The 23481-nt window shown below is 41.0% G+C and overlaps 1 protein-coding gene across 22 annotated transcripts in view; it reads right to left on the reverse strand.

Moving 5' to 3' along the window:
* TRIM9 (tripartite motif containing 9) overlaps positions 1–23481 on the reverse strand; it is a 210381-nt gene that overhangs the window by 52085 nt on the left and 134815 nt on the right. The window lies entirely within an intron of this gene.

The following is a 23481-nucleotide window of genomic DNA, read 5'->3' on the forward strand; positions in this document are numbered from 1 at the left end:
TTATGAAGAGAAGGTCAACATGGTAAGAGAGGAGGGGTTAAAAGTGCCTTTCCAATGGCATCTTTGAGCATTTGAATTAGCACTTGAAGTCTTCTACCACTAGGCCTCTTGTTAAGTGGGGAAAGTTACCTCCTAGTTAAATCTCAGTACTGGGGTTTTTCATTATTTGCAGCCATTGACACTACTATATAACAAAATTACTTCTCCTAGCAGCCTGGGAAAGATCTCTCCTGTAAATTACAAAGACAAACTCCCTTTCCCAATACATCTTTGGAATATGAAGCCCATTCTCCTCCTGTCAACCATATGCATCATCCACTCTGCTTCAGTAAAAGGAATCTTAAAATTGTATCTTTTAGTCCTATGGATGTTTTTCACTTATACCTGCATTATTATATACGAAGCCAGGCACTGATTCTTTTTTTTTTTTTTTTTTGTCTTTTGTCTTTTTGTTGTTGTTGTTGTTGTTGTTGCTATTTCTTGGGCCGCTCCCGTGGCATATGGAGGTTCCCAGGCTAGGGGTCGAATTGGAGCTGTAGCCACCGGCCTACGCCAGAGCCACAGCAACGCAGGATCCGAGCCGCGTCTGCAACCTACACCACAGCTCACGGCAACGCCGGATCGTTAACCCACTGAGCAAGGGCAGGGACCGAACCCGCAACCTCATGGTTCCTAGTCGGATTCGTTAACCACTGCACCACGACGGGAACTCCCAGGCACTGATTCTCTTTCAAAACGTGCATGCCACATGCTAGATGGAAGCACTGTGGGATGGCAGAAAGAGCACAGGCTTTGGAAGGGTTCAAATTCTGGCTCTGTACCTTTCTAAGCATGACCTTGAGAAAGTGACCTCTAGAGTGACGTTTTTACTCCAATACAAAAAATGGGAATAATAATACTTTGTAGTTAGAGTATTGTGGGGGTTTAATGCATTCATCACTGTGAAAGCTCCTGCTGGTAAATTACATTGGCTAGGGGAACTATTCTGAATTCATAAATGTTGCCAGTTCCTGGCTGTTCATATCTTACATGTAGTTTTACCTCATGCATAAATGAAAAGAATCCTATTCTTGGGTGCTATGGGCACTGCTTGAGATACTGTGTGTAAAGCCCAGAACCCTGCTGGCACATGGTGTGTGCTTAATAAATGTCATATGTGCCGGCTGGTATTAATTCTTACTCAGCTCTTCCTTCCTGCCCACAAACACCTGGGGACCGACTGGCAACTGGAGTGGGATTCGCAGGTAGATTCCTGGCAGGAATTCCAGGATGGAGGATGCCCTTCATCACTTGTGCTTTGATCAAGGTCCTCGGACTCTAGGAGGCTAGACCAAAGCAGTCAAGGATAAAAAGTACAAAGTGAGCCTACAATTGCTGAAAGAGATACTTAGTTACATATCATTGGGTCCCAGCTGCAGTATAATTTAGGGTAAAAGTTTTCTCCTCAAGAATTTTTTCAGGGGAGTTCCCGTTGTGGCTCAGCAGGTTACCAACCTGACTAATATCCATAAGGATGTGGGTTCAATCCCTGGCCTCACTTGGTGGGTTAAGGATCTGGCATTGCCTTGAGCTGGGATATGGCATTGCTGTGGCTGTGGTGTCGGGTGATAGCTGCTGCTCCGATTTGACCCCTAGCCTGGGAACTTACATATGCCTCAGGTGTGGCCTCCAAAAGCAAAATAAAAAATAAAAGGAAAAAAAAAAGAAAATTTTCAGGAGCCTAGGGGATGAAGGAAGGAAAGAGAGCCTCATTTGGGAGAGCAGACAATAGAATGAGAGGCGTATTTTAAAGGAGAAATTTTGTTACTGTGGCTTAAGAACTCATATTCCCTCTTTTTCTGAATGAGTCTGAGTTTGCTGGGCTACCACAGTTTTCTGCCTCCTGTTATTGTAACTTAGGCTTTAGTAATCACATTTGGAGGTTTGAATAGAGAAGCCAAATTCCTTCGGCTATGCAGAACTGGAGCTGCCTAATTTCTTGTAGTCCAACCTTGCAATTCAGTGTGTCTGAATAATGCAAGTTAGACCTGATGCCCAATAAGAATTGTTGAGCAGGCACTGCTATATATGCAGAAAAAATTATACTCTAGTGAACAAGGAATGCTGGCCTCACCCACTCCCTGGATTTTGTATGGCAGAGCAGAGGGTAAACTGCAAAACTCAATTTATTTGCAGATTTTCTCCCTTTGTATTTATGTTAAGGCTGTCTACCTGGCTAGTGATTGTTTTCGGTATTTGAGAAACAATTGCATTATAAGATAAAGATCTAGAAATCTTTCTCTTAAGCTTTGCCACCTTGTAGAAACTGAGCAGGAGACAATGAAAAATCCTGGAAACATTATCGCTAGAAAATGCTCTTCTTGTAAGGATTTATATGTTCATTGCTTTTATAGGACAATCTTTTGATCACATTTATAAGCCACATCTAATGTAGAACATTATTATTGATTGATTTTGTTTCCCAGAAGCATTTAAATTCCTGCTCTAGGCTAACAGTGATGTTCTATATTCAGGACCACAGGGCAGCCCTGTAAATTTACATGAGAACACCCCCCCAAAAATTAAATATTTAGTGTGTTTTTTCCTTACAGCATCTTTGGCTGCACATGTAGTTGTTAAAAGCTGTTTATAATGCCTAAGCAATGACATTCAGATTTCTTGTTTGTTTTTGTTTTTGCTTTTTAGGGCCACTCTCAGCATATGGAGGCTCCCAGGCTAGGGGTCTAACTGGAGCTACAGTTGCCGGCCTATGCCAGAGCCACAGCAATGCCAGATCTGAGCCACATCTGTGACCTACACCACAGCTCACGGCAATGCCAGATCCTTAACCCACTGAGTGAGGCCAGGGATCGAACCCACAACCTCATGGTTCCTAGTCGGATTCGTTTCCACTGTGCCACGACGGGAACTCCTAGATTCCTTCAATACTTGTTTTCCAATTTACTGAAAAGGTGTCATGATCAGAATGGGAGTGGGAAAATGACATAGCCAAAGATGCACTGACAAATTTCCCATCAAGAGCTCAGAGCATGCTCGGAATAACCAGGATCCCCCAAAAAGACAGCAAATAGTTCGGAGCTTGAAGGAGAGAAACAAAGAACTCCACCTCCTCCCTTCCTTCCCTCCTGCTGTCCCTGCTCCAGCTTTTACCCTGACTGGCTCCTCTAGCCTCCCAAAGGATTGTATGTTATGAGATTGGAGCTAAACCTGGGAGTCCCGGTAGAGGATGTTCCAGAACCACTATTATTTAGGCTCAGCAAACGGGTAATGAATTCAGGGCATCCACCCAGCCACCCAGCTTTCTCAGACAGAAAGCTGCATCTTCTTTCCTTTCTCTGCCCTGAATATTATTCATCTGTCATTTCCCCCGTCAATTTACTACGAATATTGGATGGAGCCAAATTGGGACAAATGAAAGGAAGCTTCCTGGCTGTCTGAGATTTGAAGTTACAAGCACGAGATGAGTCAAAAAGGGCCAACCAAAGGATTGGTACAAAATAGATGAGGCAGCAAACACGCAAAGGCAGCTTGATGGCCCCCAAAATGAGCTTGCCGCCTACCTGGGCAGCTCCTACACAGTGCACAGTGCACCCCACTCAGGACTGTAGCCCACACCACCTCTTTCCCAGGTACCAAGGTCAACACCAAACATAGGAAAAGTGAATGCAATTCTGAAGGGAAGCTCCCCTTCCCCCACTGCCCCCTCAGGAGAATAACAATTTTTCTTGAAGTATTGATTTTTGAGTCTCATGACATTATTGACCACCATATAATTAAAAACTGAAAATAAGAAATTCAAATGGTTACAACCTACTGGTCATTGCTTAAGAGCCAGGGACTCTAGGTGTCCTTTTTAACCGCAGCTCATGGCGAAGCTGGATCCCTAACCCACTGAGCAAGGGCAGGGACTGAATCCGCAACCTCATGGTTCCTAGTCGGATTCGTTAACCACTGCGCCACGACGGGAACTCCTACTGTCCATTTTTTAATTGGATTGTTTGTTTTTTGGATGTTGAGTTGTATGAGCTATTTACATATTTTGGTTATTAACCCCTGTTGGTCATATCGTTTGCAAATATTTTCTCCCATTCAATAGGAATGTCTTTTCATTTTGTCGATGATTTCCTTTACTGTGAAAAAGCTCTTACGTTTAATTAGATCCCACTTTTTATTTTTGCTTTTATTTTCTTTGCTTTAGGAGACAGACCCCCAAAAAATACTGCTATGATTTATGTCAAAGAGTCCTCTGCCTATGTTTTCCTCTAGGAATTTTATGGTTTCAAGTCTTACATGGAGGTCTTTAATCCATTTTGTGGTTATGTTTGTATATAGTGTGAGAGAATGTTCTAAGTTCATTCTTTTACATGTAGCTGTCCTGTTTCCCCCACACCACCTATTGAAGAGACTGTCTTTTCTCCAAGGTATATTTTTTGCAGTGGGCTTGGGTTTAAATCCCAGCCTTTTATTAACTGTGTGGCTAAGGACATTACCTAACCCCAATGCTACTATGATGCTCTGACTAGGTTACCTTTCAAGGCTGATGCATCCTTCTTCCAGATGGGACTATCTGCTATTGATAAGTTATACTAGGAATTGCTCTTGGCCATAGGAAACTGCATTGCTCAAGGCTATGCCCCCTTCCAGGCTAGAGACTGGCTGGGACCACCCTCACCCCTGGCCTTGATTTGAGAATAGGGCTATCCCAGTTCTAGAACTCCTTGCAGGACTGACTGACTGAGGCCCCTGCAGATTACCTCCTCTGTCTGCTCAATCCCAGCCTTCTTACTTCCTTGTAGGTGGGTCTACTGAGAGCACTGAGAAACTAACCATCCTTCTGCAACTCTCTGAATCTGTGTCCAGAAACTCCATCTAAAACCAATTTTCTAGGCTTCAGTTTCCTCATCTGCAACACGGGCATAATAACTCTCTGCATCACAGGACTGCAGTGAAGATTATATGAGGAGTTCCCATTGTGGCTCAGCAGGTTACAAACCTGACTAGTATTTATAAGGATGCGGGTTTAATCTCTGGCCCTGCTCAGTGAGTTAAGGGTTCGACATTGCTGTGGCTGTGGTGTAGGCCTGCAGCTATAGTTCCGATTCAGCCCCTAGCCCGGGAACTTCCACATGCTGCCATTGAGGCCCTAAAAAGAAAAAAAAAAAGAAAGAAAAAAAAAAAAAAAGAGAGAGAGAAAAGAAAAAAGAAAAAAAGAAAAAAATACGAAATTATCTATCTACTATGTAGTTTTTCTATCCAATGCCTGGCATACTGTAAGCATTTAATAAGTAGTATTACTTTTACTATAAGAATTATATTAAAAATATATACGTAAATCATCCAAACACTTTGTCATACTACATGTCCCAATCTGGGGTTTGGTCAATGACATCCAGATAGTTGAGTACATTGATGTATTCGCAGTTTTTTGTTCCCTCCCCCTCTCTGCCACAGGACTTGGAGGACTTCTTGTTGATGGAGCCTGTGTCCTTGCCCTGTTGTCATCCTTGGCTATGTGATTTGTTTTAGCCTAAAGAGGCATTGTGATGTTCTGCCAGCTCTTTTGCTCTTCCTCTTTGTCACACAGATCCAGGAATGTATTGATAAATTGGCTCTCAAAAACCAAAAACAACAGATTTTGATTTGTAGTGTTTACCAATTTCCATGGTGTAAATACATAGTTGATTTTGTGCCACCAACATGGCATCAGTGAACAGAGTTGGGGAGAGACGTGCACCATCAACTCTTTTGAGCCAGGATAGCATGCCACAGGGTGTCTCCCACACAGTGGCTATGGGCCTCAGAAAGAAGACATGCAGATGGAACTTCAGACTACTTCCAGTGATATAATATGAGCAAGAAATAAGTCTTTGGTTTATAAGCCACTGAAATTTCAAGGGTTGTTTTTTACTGCAGCAAAACTGACTAATACAGATAGCGATGATCATTTTCCCTTCATGATTTATTATCCTAATTAATATTCATGGAGTTTCACCATGAACCAGGCACAGTGATTCATTCCAGGAAAACAATAATAAAGTAGACACAATCCCATCCTACAAAGAACCATCAGTGCATTAAAACTACCACCATTTCAAGCTTAATAACATCTATTTAAAAGTCCCCTCCCATAGGCTCTCTTTCGCAGCAGCAGAAGACCAGAATATTCTAACAACTAGCAACAGAAATGTAGCTTCTCTACCTCTTAGGGAAAATGAAAAGTAATCTGCTTTTCTAGTAAAACATAGCCAGTTCTGGCCAGAGTTTGAATTCTAGAGATATTCTACACTGCCTTTATCCACCAAACTTTAGATATTCTCTTAGACAGAAAACTCTCAAATTGGACATGCAGGTTTTTTCAGCAATGAAATAGAGGAGCCACTTTTTGCCTGAGAGGAGAGCAAAAAAAACCTGTTGCCTCACCCCAGTGTTCATAGTTTCTTAGGGGAAATTGATTTGCCACGTCTCCCTGGCTTTTGCTTAGAGTACTGGAAGCTGTGAAAGAATTCATGCAGCAACTGTTGTGACTGAAGGCATGAAACTTTAATAAAGCAGTAGGCACAGAGGCAGTATGGTCAATACCACTCTGCCCAAGGCTCTGTCAGAGAGCATGCCTTTCTATGGATATTCTAAACAATCATATGTGTGTCGTTAGGCAGTTACTAAGTATTAACAGCCAAGGATCAAACATATGCCTTCCTTGGGCTAAGCCTTTGTGTAAATATTGGATTTTACATCCCAGAGATGGACTGCAGGAGAGAACTCCTTTGTATGTATGTTGCCTTTTCTCTTAGGAGAATTCTAGGGCCCCAACCAGCAGGCTGAGTCCTGTGCCAGAAAGCTGTTTTCTCTACGGGTCCCCCAGGCTGCCTTCACATCCACTCTGATCTGTTGTATTCTTCCAGGTGGTAAAACATTCTGCTTTGTCTGCTCCTACCAGGGAACAGTTTAAAGACAAGCAAAACAGATTTAATGTCAGTACATTTTCAGTTCTCTACAGTATTTTAAATGTCCCAGATAGAAATTCGCAGTTCTACAACAAGGGCTTTTCACTAAATAGTTTAAAACATGCTCTTAGGAAAAAAAAAAATGTATATACATATATATGAAAAGGTAAGAAATCACTGAACAATTTTTCCATATAGAAATGCTTTGTGCTGGAGTTCCTGTCGTGGCGCAGTGGTTAACGAATCCGACTAGGAACCATGAGGTTGTGGGTTCGGTTCCTGACCTTGCTCAGTGGGTTAACGATCCGGCGTTGCTGTGAGCTGTGGTGTAGGCCGGCAGCTACGGCTCCGATTCGACCCCTAGCCTGGGAACCTCCATACGCCGCGGGAACGGCCCAAGAAATGGCAAAAAGACAAAAACAAAAACAAAAAAAAAAAGAAATGCTTTGTGCTTTTTCAGAGACTTGGGTATGAAGTGCCCCAAACAAGAATGACTTCTTACTCAACCCTTCCAATTTCCGGTGAGAAGAACTGGCAAGGGCAAGTCTTTTCATTTGTTTTAAGAAATACATTTTTCCCACCTATTTCAAAGGCAGAACATACTCATTTAAGAAAAATCAGAAAACAAAAAGATTGAGAAGAAGAAAACTATCAGTCTCACCAGAGACACACTACCAAAAGCCTTGGTAATGAACCCTTGATGTTTATCCTTTGAAATTTTGTATACTTGTATACTTGAAATTTTGTACACTTATAGTTAAATACGTATGTCTCCATATAATGTATATCAACAAAACTGAGTTCATGTCATATACCCACTGCAGTCTGGAAAACTGTCCTTTTCATTTAATATGCTATGAATATTTCTCCATTTGACTAAATACACTACCACATATCCAACTATATAATAGCTATATTAACACTTTGATAATGTTTACTATGTAGCAGGCACTGATTACAAAGCTTTATACATATTAACTCATTTTTTTCCCCAAAAATAAACCAGGACAAGTGGGTACTATTATTATTCATATTTTTTATAGGTGATAGAATGAAGGCAAGGGAGGTTAAGTGGTCCAAAGTCATAGAGGTGTTATGAAGCATAGCAGGTATTCAAGTCTAGGAAGTCTATGGCCAGAATCTACGCTATTCACTGGTAAACTGTAGGAAAGCCCTCTGTGTTGGTGCATCATAAGTTATTTAATTACTCTACAGTCAATGAGAGAGAGATGTGACTGTAGTAGAATGGCCAGGGAGAAGCCCCATTCCTGGCTCTGAGGTTAGCCATAAGCCAACGGATACAGGCAGCCTCTAGAAGATGAGAAAGGCAAGGAAAAAGATTCTCCCCAGAGTACAGAAGGGCTTACCCTATGTGATGGACTTTTAACCTACAGAACTATTAAGATAAAAAAAAAATCCATGATAAGTCCTGAAAGTTTTGGTAATAGAAAATTAACCTGAGAAGGCAGTCAGTTTAAGAGCTGGATGCTTACTCCTTGGGCAAAAGCCAGATTTCTTCACCTTACATATTGTAAATCTATTTAGACTACGCATCTTCTGTTCTCCCTTTGACATTGGAGTAGCTTCCAATGGAAAGTAAAATGGCCACAAAGAATAAAAAGCATCTGACCCATTGAAATCTGTGGATACATTTCAAAGTTGAGTTAAGGAATAAGAATTGGATATTCAGCTCTTCTCATACACATGTGAAGTATCTGAGGCATCTGACCTCCCGATAAACTAGAAGGCTAATCACCAAGAGTGAAGTTTCCTCAACAGGCTGGAGTCCGCTGCTGAATTTCAGCTATTTTAAAATAGGGACAGAGAATAGATTGTTGTTCTCTTCAGAAGAGGTGGCTATTGTTCATTTCAAAAACCTAAACTGATGTGTGTTTCGGACACCAAAGCATTCCTTTCCACTTAAACATGTTATGATCATCAGTTCATGGCTACCCTAAAATCTCAGCTTACTTCAACTTCTATTTATCCTAGAAAAGCTACATTTTCCAAAAGCATTGGGAGGCTGTTAATGTTAATCACAGCATCAGAATTTCTTTTTTTTTTTTTTCTTTTTTTCTTTTTTTTGGCATCTGGATGTTCCTGGGCCAGGGATTGAACCTGAGTCACAGCAGAGACCTGAACTACTGCAGTGACAATGCTGGATCCTTAACCCACTGCACTACCAGAGAACTTCACAGTATTCGAATTTAAACTCTGATCTCAGGAGCCTACTATAATATTGAGGCAGACATGAGCACAGCGTCTTCAAAAAGCTTCTTTAGAAAAAAAGACACACAAGGAGAGACCACTACACACCCACTAGACTGACAACATGGAGTGCTGGTGGCGATGAAGAGCTTTACACATTCTAGTGAGAGTTAAAATGGCAAGACCCCTTGGGAAAACTGATGTTTTCTAGGAAAGTTAAACATACAGCTACCCTACACAACAGCATATGTCCACAAAAGACTTAGATAAAATGTTCAGAGCAGGTTTATTTACAATAGTCCCAAGATGGAAAATGACCAAATGTCTATCAAAGGTAAAATAGATAAATAAATTCAGTATACTCATACAATAGAATACTGCCTAGGAAAGAATACGTTCACATTAATAATATTTGCAAAACATAAATGAATTTTAAAACATGTTGAGCAAAAGGACTGGGACCCAAAAAATACATATTGTATTTAAGTAAAGTTCAAGAACAGGCAGAACTAATCCATGATGATGGAAGTCAGGAAAATGGTGACCTTGGTAGGTGGGGAGATTAGAAAGTGTTACGCAAAATTCTCTGTCATAGGGATACGTTCTATATAATGAACTGGGTGGTAGTTACATACATATAAAATGTAAAAGTTCGTGTGTGTGTGTGTGTGTGTGTGTATTCATCAGGCTGTAAAGGTAAGATGTGTATATTTTACTATAGATACTTTATGCTTTTTAAAAATGGACATTTTGGAGTTCCTTGTGGCTCAGCAGGTTAAGGATCTGGTGTCATTGCAGTGGCTTGGGTTGCTGCTGTGGGGGGGGGGGGGTTCAATCCTTGGCCTCAGAATTTCCACATGCTGCCGCTGTGGCCAAAACAAAATGGACATTTTTTTCCCCAAGGATAAATACTCCTTGTATATAATTAACCTTTGTTTACTAAAACTTCATGCTGTGGGGTAACTTTTATTTCTAAAAAAATTAGTATTTTTTTCTGATGACCTTCTTTTTTTCAACTGAATCTCTGATTTTAAATAGATAACTACAAACGCCTCAATAATCTTCTAAGTGACTACTAGAAATATTTCACTCAATGTTTTCCTGTAATACTGGATATTGGGAGCTGTTGCTGCCTTGGATGAAGACTCATCCCTCATGCCCTTCCTCTGGCCATATTGTCACTTCTTTTCTGTTGCAGATACCCAGCAGCACCTGAAATCTGGTCACAGGGCGAACACAACTCTGGTCTGCCTGTCCTCTCACAATTACATCATTGTTATTTAAAAGACATGTCTGGCTGAAGGTCCTTTAGAAGGAAACACATGCCTCCTCTAAAAAGTGGTAATTCCTCTTTGGGGCCATGGAGTGACTCCCACTACTTCTGTTGGTACTTCCACTCACCCCCAGAGATGCCCTGTTCTTTAGGAAGGCACAAATATCATAAGGCTAGAAATACATGTGTCTTTTCTGGTCAACTCATGATGCCGTAAGTTTCTAGGAAGGACTTATATGTAGACATGCTTGGCCTGACTCTGAGTTTGAGATGCATGTCATCTTTTCATATTGATGATAAACTCACATATTCCTTCTCTGACAGTGTTAACATTTAACTTATAAAGCCTAAATATAAGGAAATTAAATTATCCTTAATTGTAATTCTCCTTGTCACTACCATGGCTTAAATTACTCCAAGAACAAACTAAAGCGCAATTCTGTTATTCTAATAACTGATCCTCATCATTGACAAAAGAGAAACTCTTTGGGTTATGTTAAATAGTTTCTAAAACATAATCTGATTACCCCCCTCTCCTGTATTGAAAGGTTTGTTAGGATCTAGTATTTATAGGTCAATTTTCCATCCAAAGTAAAATTAATAGTGATCATCAATACTGTTCAGAAAAATGGAATTAAGCCATGTCTGATTTATTTTCCCCCTTTCCCCCTGCATCTGTGTCAGTCCATCTCCAGGCAAGTGAACTGCAGCTCCAGCCTAGTGAAATGGGAATGGTTTCCATAACAACAGATGTTTGCTCTGCTAGTTAGAATCTAAGATTTGCCTCCCACAGAAATAAATCTTGCCATGAGAATTGGTTGATTTTGTAAATGACTAAATAACTGTGCAATCATTTCCAAAGAAAAGCCCATCGAAAGTGTGCATGAGCAAGGGTAGGTTATGTGAGGTGACTGCAGAATCTGCTGCTGATGTCATACAGCAGAGCATAGCGCAGGGAAAGGCGTGCTGGGGCTGCAGCTTCTCCATCCTGCACCTGCCAAGTGTGGGCTGCACAGCCGGGCCCTCCTGTGAATTTCAATGATGTTTTCATCCAAGGTAGAGGGAATAGATTTTTAGAGCACCTCACAGCAAGGGACAAATGTTCACCCTCAAATGTCTTTCCTCTTATTTCCAGAAACTATGAGTTCCTTGAAAAGATGAGATTCCTGGAGCTGTTCTTAAGTACGATATGAATTTAGTTGTTTATTATCTGTTTCTCTGTTAAAATTAGGTGCTCCTATTGTATAAGAATACTCTCTTCTCCTTACCATCATTTCCCCTTCCTAGTAATCTGTCTTATTTTATCAATTAAAAAGCATAATTAAAATATATTATTTATTCTGTATATTAAAAATATAGAGAAGTCCCCTGTGGCACAGCAGGTTAAAGATCTGGCATTGCTGCAGCTGGGGTGTAGGTTGCAGCTGTGGCTCAGGTTTCATCCCTGGCCCAGGAACTTCCACATGCCACAGGTGTGGCCAAAAAAACATTAAAAATAAATAAATAAAAATATATAGAAACATAAGGTTTTCAATTTTCATTTCAAAACCTAACATGACATTAGTATTTCAAATATTCTATAAACATATTTTCCTAATAACATCTATACAAATCGTAATGATTAATTCTGATTTGTAAGAAAAAAAATTGCTACAAGCTAGGCAGTATGTACTAGGTGAATTCTACTGGTTCCATTCCTAAATCCATGAAGCTACCTTTCCTTGTGGACAGTGAGACTCACTGCTGGAGTGGGAAGCATTGTGAGGTCATGTCCTCAGCAGAGATCTGAGGAGGGAATGAGTACGCAGCTTTGAATAAGGATGCAGCTTATTCAAGACTGTGAAGAGACCCTCTGCAAAGTGTGAATGTGGTAGCTAAGTCATCCCCCCCCCATCCTGCCAAGCCTGTGATGCCTTGTGCTAGGTGAGCTGGTTTTCAAACACAATTGCAAGTATTCCGCAATAATTCCTCAGGATCCTGCCTTTGACCTCCCACCCCCCCCCCCCCCAGCAGAGGATAATTTCCCAAATCTGGGAAAGCCTGCCTATCCATGTTGTGCACCTTCCTTGTCCCCTCAGCCTGTCCTCTGATGACCAACTCTTCTCCTTCCTCCTCTCAAAGCTTAGGAAGGATCTGATAGCAGTCACTTAAGAATGATCGGCCAAGTACCCCACTATCCTTTCACTGACATTCATTCACATTAAAATGTTATCTAAACCAAAGATTTCCCTTTTAAATCTTTTATTTCTAGTTGTCAGATGAAATATTTTGTAGTTAAGGCAACTTGTAGTAATACTGAGAAAAGTGGGAAGAATTTTGTTGAGGAAAGGGGACCTTGATATTACATTAGTTTTACAAGCTTGCTGGCCAAAAATTTGTAATGATCTTTTTAGGATAAAGTTTCTCTGCTCCCATCCCTCCCACTGGGCATCCTCCTCCTTGGGTAAGAGAATCCCTCTTTGGAAGCCTAGTCCTACTGGCAGGTGGGGGTGGAGGAACTAGTGTCATCATGAGACTTTACCAGGAATTGAGCCTAGCATGCTCTGGCGTAGACCTGCCTGCTGCTCCTTCTTCCAGACCTGTCCTCAGCCTTCTCTGGATGAACACAGGGCTGGCCTCCTCTGCCACTTCTAATATATGTACATATCACACACACATTCCTGGCATAAAACATTAAGCTCACAGTTAATAATGTTAATGGCATCCAGCTTGCTTATATGAGGTCCTAAAATACATATATTACATCTTCTATGGTGTTTCCACCCCTGAATTTCTTTTTATTTTTTTATTTTTATTATTTTGTTGTTGTTGTTGTTGCTATTTCTTGGGCCGCTCCCACGGCATATGGAGGTTCCCAGGCTAGGGGTCGAATCGGAGCTGTAGCCACCGGCCTACGCCAGAGCCACAGCAACGCAGGATCCGAGCCGCGTCTGCAACCTACACCACAGCTCAAGGCAACGCCGGATCATTAACCCACTGAGCAAGGGCAGAGATCGAACTCACAACCTCATGGTTCCTAGTCGGATTCGTTAACCACTGCGCCAGGACGGGAACTCCTCACCCCTGAATTTCTAACTAAGAAGGTTGTTACTAGAGTGAATCAGTTTTACAGCAACTGTCCTCCCTAATGTCTTCTACCTAGAATATCATCTTCTGCCCATTTCCAGTTGCCATATTCAAAATGACAGAACTCAGATATGCTAATGGATAAATTGATTAGAGTTAAGTATGGAGAGAGGAGAGGGGTTTGGGGAAGGAAGAAACCAGAGTGTGTAGAATACATGATCTCATGGGCAGAACACAGCAGAGACATCAAGCCAGGGGGAAGGGTATCCTATAGGGGGAGGCAGGGGGAAGCAGAGGATGGCAGGAATGATGGAAAGAAAGGTAAAGAGATGTAGAGAGAGAAGATGAAGAACAGGCTAGACTCAAATACTAGACCATCTGAGGGTAGTGATGAAATGCCTGTTGACTCATGAGCATTCTTGACCAATTCCATCTATGCAGAATGGACTCTACAGGAGCTTACCCTGAGGGATGAGAGGGTAGCAATGTCACTGAAGTTTTATATGAAATTTGGGCAAGAAAACAAATGCCAGGATTTATAACTTAGAGAACATTTATCTGTTTTTATAGGATGTGCAGAACGAACAGAACTAGTCAGCTCACTAATTATATGACTGCTCTTCAGTTCTATGTAGAATGAAACTGAGAAGTGGTGGTGGCTTTGAAATGTGTCAAGGAAGGTAGAACTACATTCTCCAGAATTCCCTTTCCTGGACATCTCATTAGGGTGGGCCATAAGAGAGATATGAGGGAGATTTGGAGGATGAAAGGGAATTATCAGTCATTTTGTAACACACACACTGTCACTTATCTGCTGGTTCAACTGGTTCCACCTTTTTGTTATAATCAAATTCACCAGAACCATCTTATCAGAACCATTCACTGTCCTCTTTCTCTTGAATATCTAAATTACTAGTTCAGACCCGTCACTTCTAATGAAGGTGTTGGAGCTAAGGCAAGTAATGCCACAATACAATGACAATAACATGTCATCCATTCTGATGGAGATTAGTTACATTTTAGAAACAGAGGACAGTTTAGTGATTGACAGGAGTTAGGAATGAGGTTGGAGATAGGGCTTGGAGCAGACAGGGGGGTGGGGATAGTGAGAGAGAAGGTGTGGCTTTAAAAGGGCCTCAGGAGGGATAACCTGCGGGGTTGAATATATTGATCATCTTGAGTGTGGTAAGTCTATACAAACTTACACCAGTGCTGAAATTATATAGAACTCACACACACACACACACACACACACACACACACACACACACACACAAGTAAAATTGGGAAATCTGAATAAAATTGATGGATTGTATCAAATTTAGTATCCTGTTACATTGTGATATTGTACTACAGTTTTGCAAAATTACCACTGGGAAAATGGAAAGTGCAGCAGGGATTTCTTAATATTACTTCTTACAACTGGGTATGAATCTACAATTATCTCAATTTTAAAAGAAGAAAGAAAGAGAATCTCAAGTGTGAAAAACCTGGAAAATATTCTTGGTCTTCTATTCCGTGATAGAAATTAAAAATTTTTCCACTATCTCAGAAAAAACAAACAAACAAACAAAAAACCAAGGTGATTCTCATTAATAAAATTACTTTTAAAGCCAAGGGGGAGAAAATTTAAGCTTTGGAACCAGACTGCCTGATTGAAACCTGGCTCTCCCACTAACTATTGGTGAAACCTTGGACAAATGAAAGACTTTGAGCCTTGGTTTCTTTCTTAGTAAAATGGGACGATAATAGAACCCACATTATTGAGCTTTTGTGAGGATTAATTGGCTCAGTATATGTGCAATGTTTACAACAGAACTGGTACTTCTTAGTGCCTAGCAAATCATTGGTTCTTATCATATGAACACTAAGGTACCAGTAATATGAAGTCTGAAAAAGGGTGATAATAGCATAGGGATGTGTACATGTAAAGTAAGACAATAATCAAATACAAGAAGGTGATAAATACAAATCCAGGACAGTCACCTCTGATAATGGGGAAGGGGAAGTCCCTGAGGAAGGACACACAGGGAGCATCATTTGTCTGCAGAGTGTGTTATTTCTCAAGTCCTGTAGCTCAAACATCACCTCTTCTGAGATGCTGTCCTTGACTGCTCCACCCCAGGTGACTGCCAGTCACATTCAGATAGCACCTTCATCTATAGCTGCCTTAGCACTCCTTCTTCCATAGCTGTGTCCCCACTGGTGCTCCCTATGGTGAGGACAGGTGCACTGGGCACTGACTGACCACTGAGGAATGAACAGAATGCTTAGGGAGCCATCCTGTAGGATGATGAAATCATAAGACTGATATGTTACCAGCTGTGCTCCACGAACTAAGGAAGCAAGAGAATACAGTAAACACTCTGTAGCAAGTTTTTTTATTTGTAACTAATTAAAACATTCGCAGTGCATCTAACATGCAAGGCACTGGTCTAGGCTCTGCTATATAGCAACACAAGGGACGTATGATCAAGTACAGGAAAGATGTGCATATATAATCTGTGCCTGGTAAGAAAAATGGCCAAAGAAGGGTACCAACCAAATGCTATGGGTAAATCCTGAGAGATTTGAGTTTTTTTCCCAAGTGAGAAGAATGCAACACATTTTAGAGAACAAGAACAATGCTTTTGATCGATGTATAGAATTTTTAACAATATTTTATATGAAAATATTTTCAATGGAAATACACAACTTTTAACAAAAATTTATATTTCGTTGTAATTTTTAAAAACACATAAAAGAACAATACATTTTGAATACTTATGTTCTTATATAATTTATTCTTTTAAAACAGTCCCCTTAATAAATCTTATAATTGTACAATACCTGTTTCAGGCACTGAAAAGTAATAGTTTCCTTTCTGATTAATAGCTTTTTTTTTTCTTCTTACGGCTACACTTTCAGCATATGGAAGTTCCCAGGCCAGGGGTTGAACCACAGGCACAGCAGATCCAAATCACATCTGTGACCTATGCCACAGCTTGTAGCCATGCTAGATCCTTAACGCACTGATCAAGGCCAGGGATTGAACTTGCATCCTCATGGACACTATATTGGGTTCTTAACCCGCTGAGCCACAGTGGGAACTCCTCTGATTAATAACTAGCTCCAAGATGCCATTTCCTAAATTTAACACACACAAGACTCTGTCATTAATGTTAGAACAATGAATGTCCAGCTATACAAAAGTAAATTCCCCAACTGTTGTGCAGAGGTTTTTCAGGATTAAATGGATGTCTGGCAGCCAAGGGAAGAATTATCACATGGGCTTTGCCTTGGGAGTGTTTGGCTGCATGTGATGTAAAGACTGGACTCTGTCCCTGAAGGCCTATCCCTAGAGTTCTCATTGCACAGATTTCACAGACTAGAGCCACATTCAATGTGACAATCTAGGAAGACAGCCACGGGTGCTTTTCCCCAGTGAGAATGATAGCACAGCACTGAGCAAGTCTTCCCTCGTATTTTCAAGAGCCCTTCTCAACAGAGCACTGTTAAGAAAGCTCACACATTTGTCTATCCATCAGATCCTTCCATTGAGTATGATCTTTGCGAAAATCATTGGTTACTTAGCAGGGATACAAAGACCAACATGATCCAGACTCTGTCCTGGAGAAGCTGCTGATCCAGGAGCGAGGACAGGCATGCAAACCAAAATTAAAAAAAAAAAGTGTTATGGTGCCACGAGAGGTGTGTGTCAGGCTACTGTGGACTTAACAGAAGGAAGTGTCTGGCTTTATTTTGAGGCAGATGTGGGTTAAGGGAGCTTCAGAGAGGAAGTGAGACTCAAGTTTTGTAGCATTCATCCCAGAGAGCAAAGGCATGAAGGGATAACATGGCCAGGCTGGGTCAGGAACTGTGAACCCTTTAACATGGCTGCAGCAGGGCAGTAAGGAGACACAGCTCAGGGATTTCTTTTCTTTTCTTTTCTTTTCTTTTTTTTTAGGGCCGCACCCAAGGCATATGAAAGTACCCAGGCTAGGGGTCTAATCTGAGCTACAGCTGCCAGCCTACATAACAGCCACAGCAACACGGGATCCAAGCTGCATCTGTGACCTACACCACAGCTCACGGCAATGCCAGATCCTTAACCCACTGAGCAAGGCCAGGGATCGAACCCGGCATCCTCGTGGTTACTAGTTGGATTCATTTCCACTGCACCGCAATAGGAACCCCATGGTCCAGGGATTTCTTGATGCTTTCTCTGTTTCCCATATTAAGCAGAGCCATTACTGATCAAATTGTTGCTAGATTTCTTAAAAGTATAGGTATTATTCTTGCTTTCATTCTGCTGGCTTTCAGAAAAAGTCTGAACTCTTATCTCCTTAGTAGTACAATTTACCTTGAACTCAGTGATATGCAAGACAGGTCTGCTTTAATATTCATTATATAATCCTATTTACCCTGAAGTTTCAATTCTTTGTGTATATCATCACTAAGATAGTGCTCCACTATTTCAAAAAGCACTATTTTGCATTGGTTGACTGTGACGTTGAATTTGGCACAATCAACAAAAGCAGAACCAAAGAAATGGGTTAGGTTGGATTCTAATCCGCAATTAAATTTCAGCAGTTTTATCATTTGCATTGATCTAGTTTAGTGTAGGCACCATGAAGGGCTTTTCTTATTTTTTTCATCAAGATTGAAGAGATTATACTGGGTCTCACTGTGACCTAGAGTTAGAAGATGTATGTACAGGGGAGAGCTGCCCTTCCTAATCCTCCCAGACACAATTATTACCTACTGCCACCACTGGTCAGAGCAACCTGGGAATGGCCTTGAGGAAGAGGTATCACACCTTTGTTTTTTCATTCACTCATTCAACACACACGCACACAAGCACAGACAGACACAGACAGACAGATAGACACACAAACCCAGTAAGCACTCACCCTGGGGTAGACACTGCTCTGTAGAACACATATTCTGCTGAGAGGCAAAAGAACAAAGACATACCTATGTCTATATCTAATATATGGCTTTATGCAGATCTCTATCTCTTTCTATCCATCCATCCATCCATCCATCCATTCACCCTTCCCTCTATCTATGATGTCAGGTAGTGGCAAATAGAGAAAGGTAAGGGGAAAGAAAGGGAGTGTGTGTGTAGGCATGGCAAGTAGTGAGAGGCCACAGGGAGGGCCTTTCTGGGAAGGTAACTTTTAACCAGAGACCTAAATAAAGCAAGGAAGCAAATCATATGACTACCTGGGAGAAAACCAGTCCAGGCAAAGGGAATGAGCTTAGTATGTGTGAAAAGTAGTAAAAAGCAGTAATAAGATGTGCTAGAGAAGGGTAAGAGTGGCCCAGACAAATAGAAAAAGGGTTCACAGTGAAAGGCTAGGTTATATAAGGCTTTGTAGGCAATGACTTTTTGGAAGTAACTGATGGAAGGCCATTGGATAAATTGATATTACCTGACTTACCAGTTACATAAAGTAGCTATAATAGGGAGATCCCACTGTGGCTCAGCGGTTATGAACCTGACTAGTATCCATGAGGATGGGGTTCAATCACTGGCATCGCTCAGTGGGTCAGGGATCCAGCGTTTCTGTTAGCTGTGGTGTAGGTTGCAGACTCGCTCAGATCCTGTGTTGCTATGGCTATGACCTTAGCCTGGGAATTTCCACATGCTGCAGATGTGGCCCTTAAAAAAAAATTGGTTATTATAACCTTATAACCACAGGAAACCCTCCCCAAGGAAGTGGTATTTTCTAAAGATGGCCATATCCAGGTATTTATCTCTTCCTAGATGTGCTTCTAACGATTTGACCCACCAAGAGAAGCAGTCTATGTTCTTTTTCCTGAAGCTGGGGAGGGGCTTGGGATTGTTCTGGTCAATGGAATATGACAGAAGTGGTCCTACATGCCTTCTAAGGCCAGGTCCTAAAGAGGATACTGCTTTCTTCTGTCTGGTTTCCAACCTCTCTCTATCCCTCCCTCCCTCCCTCTCTCCATGGACACTCACCATAGGAACCCACCTGCTAGGCTGTGAGGAAGCCCAGAGCATTTGGAGAAGCTGATGTAGGAAGAGCTGAGGCTTCCTGTGAACAGCCAGCACAACATGCCGGCCATAATGAGTGAGCCTCCTTGGAAATTGAGTCTCTCTTCCTGCACAAGCCTTCACAGGACTTTGGCCGCAGCTCACATCTGACTGCAACCTCATGAAAAACTCTGAGCCAGAATCACCAAGCCAAGCCTCTCCCCATCGCTACCCGCAGTAACTGTGAGAAAGAATCATTTTTAGTCATGAGCGGTGTCAGCAAGTGCTAGATCCTGTGAGGCTTAGTAGGTCATGAAAAAGAACTTGGAGTTAATTCTAAGTATGATGGAAAATCACAGGAGATGTTTTTGTTTGTTTTTGTCTTTTTTTTTTTTTTTTTTTTTTTTTTGCTTTTTAGGGCCACACTTGCAGCATATGGAGGTTCCCAGGCTAGCAGTCGAATCAGAGCTACAGCCTACACCACAGCCACAGCAACACCATACCTGAGCTGCGTCTGCGACCTACACCACAGCTCACGGCAATGCTGGATCCTTAATCCACTGAGCAAGGCCAGGGATCGAACCCGAGACCTCATGGTTCCTAGTCGGATTCGTTTCCGTTGCGCCATGATGGGAACTCCCAGGAAAGTTTTTAGTAAGGAAATAACATGCTCTAATATACCAATTACAAAAAATATTTTTATAAGTAGATAACGACAGTCCCTAAACATTTTATCTTTTGTTCTTCCTGTTATCTCTTTACCTCATCCTTCTGCCCTTGCTTTCTCTTTAATGCCCCTCTCTCCTGTTGCTCCTTTCCTTTCTCTGTTACTCTCATCTCCTCCCTCCTTGGCTTCCTCAGTGCCACTCATCAGAGCTGTGGTTTTCTGAGCCACCACTGTGGGGAAAAGACTGAAGAGGAATTTGGGGTGGGTAAGGCGAAGGCAGGCCAATCTTACCTAGCAGGCCTCTGCTACACAATGAGGTTGGGAGATGAGCAATTTTACACAAAACACCCAGGAAGAGATGTATTCACATAACTTGCTAGTGTGGGTGTAATTAGCAGAGGAGTATAATGCAAATAGCTAAACTTGGACTATTAGTGAGATATAAATGTAGGCTCCCCGAAGAAAAGATGGAGCAAACAATCTACACTTAAGGTCTTTTTATATAACAGGCGCAATGATCCAGCTACTGGATTCTATTAATACCTCATCTGGCTTGTCATAAATTAATTCTCTCAACACATATTTTTCCAAAATCATTAATATAGTAGAGAAAGGTCCTTTAATGTTGTAGTGCAAACTACCAATGCCTTAACATTTGAGGAGACCCTTCAAAAATAACAAAAGAAGCCAAGGTCTGCTGGAATTCCTCTTCCCCAGGGAATTAAATTTGATCATCAACAGCCTTCCCCCTTAGTATTTTGGCTATCCTTGTTATTAGTACCACTTAATTTGTGTTTAACCCCTATGGACTTGATTTTGAATGGGAAGCAGACAGAGATTCTTGTTGTCTGGAGCAGCACAAGCTGACATATCATCACTCTTTCACTAATACAAGCCCTTGATTTCAAAGTAGAAGTTCTGAAGTAGGCATAGAGGTTGCCAAGACTAGCTTAGCTGCTGCCGCTATATACTCAGACTCTATTCTTCAGGCCTCATTTTTGACTGTAGATACAGACATAATTGGCTAAAAATCTCTAAGTGTTCAGAGTAAGGATTTGCAGATCATGTCACTTTATTGGTACACCATATGAGGTTTCCATACCTCATTCCTGACAGTGATGGACGGAACTTGTCATTTTACTATTTTTATACTAAACAAACTTAGAATTGAAAAGAATCTTGAAAAATACCTAGCACAAAACACTCATTTCATATTTATGAAATGTTTTATTAATGATAATGAGGTTTTTTTTTGTTTGTTTTTTTGTTTTTTTCTTTTTAGGGCTGCACCCGTGGCATATGGAAGTTCCCTGGCTAGGAGTCAAATCAAAACTGCAGCTGCCAGCCTACGCCACAGTCACAGTAACGCCAGATCCAAGCACATCTGCAACCTATACCTACATCACAGTCTGTGACCTACACCACAGCTCATTGTAAGGCTGGATCTTTAGCCCACTGATTGAGGCCAGGGATTGAACCTGAACCCTCAGGAATACTAATTGGGTTTGTTACCACTGAGCCACAGTAGGAACTCCCTAGTTGAGCTCTTTTTAAAGGTATACTCACAGTATTTATCAGACTCTTAAGGGTCTCAAGATGAGTCAAGCTGTCAAACGCCCATTTCTTCCAAAGTCTTGGGAGAAATCTATTTATTTATTTATTTATTCATTCTTTTAAGGGCCGCAACTGCAGCATATGGAAGTTCCCTGGGCTAGGAGTTGAATCAGAGCTGCTGCTGCTGGCTTACACCACAGACACAGCAGCACCAGATCTGAGCACATCTGTGTCCTAATGCTGCAGCAATGCCAGATACTTAACCCACCGAGCAAGGCCACGGATTGAACCTGCATCCTCATGGATACTAGTCGGGTTCTTAACCTACTGAGCTACAACGAGAACTCCTCCCCAGTTCTTTCTTTTAAATAACTTAAGTCTTCATGGAGGTGGGGGTCGCTTATGTATGTGAAGTGAAGGCTTCATGGAGGTGGGGGTCGCTTATGTATGTGAAGTGATGCAGGGGATAGGGGAGGAGAGACTTCAATTCAAATGCAGAAAAGTTCATTCAACACTCAGTCTGTATTTCACACTTCACACTCTTTGGGACCATCTCAGACACACAGGCTCAACTGTAAAACTGATCAGAATGAAGATTTTTAGAGATCCAAAGATAAAGATTTTTAAAGTACAGGAAGTATTTATGAGCAAGGATGAATCTGCTGTCTTAAAATCTTTAATAAAAGAAGTTGTCAAATTAATCAGTTCCTTTCTCTAAAGACAGATGAATGGTCAACCTGAATTTTAAAATTCATTATCTTAAAATTTAGTAATTGAAGTTCAGGAACTATCACAAAATTAGTTAATCTTTCTTGAGAAATAAATTTGGCAACATTTTGAGAATATGATTTATGACTCACACAGTAGAGAATGGATTAGATCTTATTTGTACTCATTTGGCTTATTACTTTGAAGTTACCATAAGTTATTTCATTAAATCTAAATACCATCAATCATAAGAAGCACCATCATTTTATGTTCCAATAAGAAGAAAAAAGAATTGCCAGTTAAACTATGAAGTTATTAAAAAAAAAACCCACAATGATTGTAAGTCATATCCTGATGGCAGAAATGATAAAATGTAAAAAAAGCATGTGGTAGGCAGAATAATGGCTCTCAAACATGTCCATATCCTGATCCCCAGAACCTATGGATATATTAGGTATTCATATAGATGAATGCATGCAGATGCAATTAAGCTTGCTAATCAAATGGGGAGATTATTCTGGATTGTAATCACAAGGGTACTTGAAGTGGAAGACAGAGGCTGAAGAGTTAGAGGGAGATGAGATTACAGAAGAATGGTCAGAGAGGAGCAAGATTGTTGTTTTGAAGATGTAGGAAGGGGCTCAGTCCAGAGGTGTGAGTGGCCTCTAGAAGCCAGAAAAGGCAAGAAAACAGATTCTCCTTTATAAAGGAGTGGAGCCTCCATAGAGGAATGCAGCACTGATAATCCTTGATTTTAACCCAGAAAGATCTGTATTTTCTATATAGATCTATATATAGATTGGACTTCTAACCTATAGAACTATAAAAGGTAATAAATCTATGTAGAGCCACAAAGCCTATATAGTTTTTCATGGCAGGGATAGGAAGCTAATACAATCTATACCTTAGAATCCATGAATATAACCTATACAAAATTGAAATTATAATATTAATATTTTACTAGTTATATAAATTCATGAAGCTTACTCAATTGTTACTTATAAATAAACAATTTTAGACAAGCCTGAAAAACTTTATTATGCACTTCTTTGTCATGGGGGCAAGCTTCATTAGGATG

This window comes from Sus scrofa, chromosome 1 (assembly GCF_054392235.1).
Source record: "Sus scrofa isolate SSC_HxYL_T2T_F1_AM1 chromosome 1, Sscrofa_HxYL_maternal_Yorkshire_Landrace_v2.0, whole genome shotgun sequence".
Taxonomy (NCBI): domain Eukaryota; kingdom Metazoa; phylum Chordata; class Mammalia; order Artiodactyla; family Suidae; genus Sus; species Sus scrofa.